The sequence below is a fragment of the Loxodonta africana genome, chromosome 1 (assembly GCF_030014295.1).
Source record: "Loxodonta africana isolate mLoxAfr1 chromosome 1, mLoxAfr1.hap2, whole genome shotgun sequence".
Lineage (NCBI taxonomy): Eukaryota > Metazoa > Chordata > Mammalia > Proboscidea > Elephantidae > Loxodonta > Loxodonta africana.
In genome coordinates, this window is record NC_087342.1 from 78903546 (window position 1) to 78906726 (window position 3181).

At 43.2% G+C, this 3181-nt stretch overlaps 1 non-coding gene across 1 annotated transcript; it reads right to left on the bottom strand.

The window, feature by feature from the left end:
- Positions 1 to 1811: 1811 nt before the first annotated feature.
- Positions 1812 to 1896, bottom strand: TRNAS-GCU (transfer RNA serine (anticodon GCU)). The gene has a single exon. It is a non-coding gene; the product is annotated as a tRNA-Ser (tRNA).
- Between the last annotated feature and the right edge of the window lie 1285 nt (positions 1897 to 3181).

Genomic DNA, 3181 nt, shown 5'->3' on the forward strand with positions numbered 1-3181 from the left:
ACTTCCCTTTCAACTCTGTATTGGACTTTGCTACTCACCACCTACCTTGCAATATCTTCCTGCTTCTAAGAACCCATGTCAGCTACTTCCCAGTGCCAACTGCGCCTCAGTGGGTTATTTGAGAGATGTTAGGGTAGGGGAGACAACTAGTGCTGGGAGGAACCAAAGAGTTGACATATAATGTATTCCAATATTCAGAAATATTCAAACCTCTCACAAGTGAGAAAAACACCAGAATGAAAACTGAAAGGAAGTGAAGACACAATGACTAAGGATTACCTCCTAAATGTCATGTGTGGGTTGACTGACACCACAAATTTTGGCAAGAGGCTGAAGCTCCTATTCTTTTAGCCTCTAGGATGGCTGAAGTTTGAATGGCAGTCCTGCAGCACAAGAGGGCTGTTACAAAAGACTAATATGCTTTCAGTTCTTGCTAAGTCACCAACATGCTTCCCTCATAGTTCTTTGTAGTGCTCAGAACCCTAGCTGCAGTTTCACAAGACAAAGCCACCACTCGATTTCCCAACCAGGGTTTTGAGGTACAGGGTTTGCTTGAACAGTGACTGTTTGTGACATCATGTACTTACTGTTTTTCACTTAGGATCTGTGATGTTCTGCTCTTTTGTATTTTTGTCCAGTGATTATCCACTGCGGCTCTGACAGCCAGAAGGAGTAGAGGGGCAGGACCCTGATGTGATGGTTGGCAAATTCATAATACCATGAAGACTGTGGAGAAGGGGTAAATAATTGGGAGTTTCACCTGAAGCTACTTGAATTAACTAACACTGGCTAAAAAAAAAATTTTTTTTTTTATAGGGTCGCTATGAGCTGGAATCCACTCGATGGCAATGGGTTTGGTTTTTCGGTTGGGTTGCAGTAGTAAAGGTGATCAATTGCTCACTGAAAGGTTGGTGGTTTGAAACCATCAGCAGCTCCGTGGGAGAAAGATGTGGCAGTTAGCTTCTGTAGATATACAGCCTTGGAAACCCTATCGGGTCACTATGAGTTAGAACGGGCTCCATGGCAGTGGGTATTTTTGACTTTTAATGCATGCCTCTCACTGAAACTTCCATGTCTTGGGTTTTAACTGCTCCCTATCCCTGGAAGGAGTCCTAGTGCCACAAGTGGTGAAAAGCTTAGCTGTTAAGTCAAAGGCTGGCAGTTCCAGTCTATCAGCTGCTCTCTAGATACCTTATGTGGCAGGAGGATTTTGGTTTTTTCCCCTGGGAAAGGAGTCCCTAGGTAGACTTAAATAGTTAACACTTGCTTGCTGCTAACTGAAAGATTGGAGGCTCCAATCACTCAGAGGCTCCTTGTGATCTATTTCCAAAGTATCAGCCACTGAAAACTGTATAGAGGAGAGTTCTATTTGGACACATATGGGATCACCACGAGTCAAAATTGACATGAGGACAACTGATTTTCCCTGGAAAACATGTTCAGATATGGATTCCTCTTGCTTTATGGAGACTTCTTATCTCTTGTGGCTTTTGCCTGCCGCCTGAACGTTCTCTGAGATGATGTTGGGGCTCCAAACCAAATACAGTGAAATTATGAAGAGCAAGAGGAAAATGATGTCTGTCTGGAGAATCTGTGCTTGGCCGAAGGGAAGAGATGGTCCAAAGCTGTGTTTCACCGCTTGGGCGGCGATAGGCAAATGTCAGGAGCCAAAAACAAAAACACTAAACCCGTTGTAGTGGACTTGATACAGATTCACAGCGGCTGTAAGGGACACAGTAGAACTGCCCCCTAGGGTTTACCAAGGAGCGGCTGATGGATTCTAATTCTCACCGTACAGTGGGCTAAGGAAAGAACGAGGCGGATGGGATTCGAACCCACACGTGCAATGCGCAATGGATTAGCAGTCCATTGCCTTAACCACTGGACCACCTCGTCAAGAAAAAAAAATATGGAAAAGAGGAAACAAAAAGGAGGAAAGCCTATGCACTCAGTTTTGCCCTGAAATAATTTAGACATCAGTATATCCCCAGGTAGCCCATAGGGAGCCTCACTACCGGGCTTTGGGGTTTAGCTGGTTAACAACAAAAAAAGAAAACTCTCCTCAGCGTCCTTTCAAACCCACTCTCCCTAACTTTCTTTCTGTTTCTTTAATTATACTAGAAAACAGGAGCTTCTTGTGCAGGCTTTTGTTTTGGGGGGTTGAAGAGATTCTGTTAGCATCTGGTTCTTCTTTTCTCCCCTTTCTTGCCCTCTTCCTTCTGCTGTCGCAGTCGCGTTAAGGGATATAGAAGCTCATAGCATAGAAATGAAGAACATTCAAGGAAGCCCACTGGGTTATATTTTTACTATGTGTGCAGGAATTGAATGGAAAATATTAGGAGAAGCGAATTCGTATTCTTTCAAGACTGGGTTTAAACTGTGTTGGAGCAGAGAAAAAGTGTAGAGGTGCGGGAGATGGAAGCCAGAGCTTTATTCATGCAAACATGAGCTCTACCACTGAATTACATAAGCCCTGTTCCTGAAGTGCTGCTGGCTGACTTTTATCAAGAACCAAGTGTTATTTCCAGAGATTCCTGCTCCTCTAACATTGCGGTACTGTCGCTTGGTGTTGAGTCTCCAGCAGCTGCTTTAGGCAGGAGGCACTAAGGAAGCAGTGGAAGATATTGATTCTTAATACGGCTTGAAAGTGAAGGCAGAGATTAGAAATATGCGTTGGGTAAATAGCCACCAGAGGTTTCCATGGTGGCTTTTTTACAACCTTGAGTTGTTAAAAGTCTGTCTGGTATTATGGGTGGCAAAGAATCAAGTCCTCCTTTTTAGCTCTTTTGATTTTCTCTATAGTTGTCTTAACCTGAGGCACAAAGCTAAAGAAATTAATCTTTTCATGGCCTAAAAGTGTTCCCTGTATTTCCTGTTTGTGGAAAGCCACGATGGAAAAGCTCAATATCAGCAGTCAGAACAAGTTCAGGGGACAACTGCTGAACAGACGCTCAATTACTCATATGCAAGTTCAAGTCGAAGCTGAAGAAAATTAGAAAAAGTCCAGGAAGCCAAAGTATGACTTTGAGTATATCCCACCTGAATTTAGAGAGTATCTCAATAGATTTAACACATTGAACACGAATGAGCGAACACCAGATGAGTTGTGGAATGACATCAAGGACATCACACATAAAGAAAGCAAGAGACATTAAAAAGAGGAGAAAGAAAAGACCAAAAT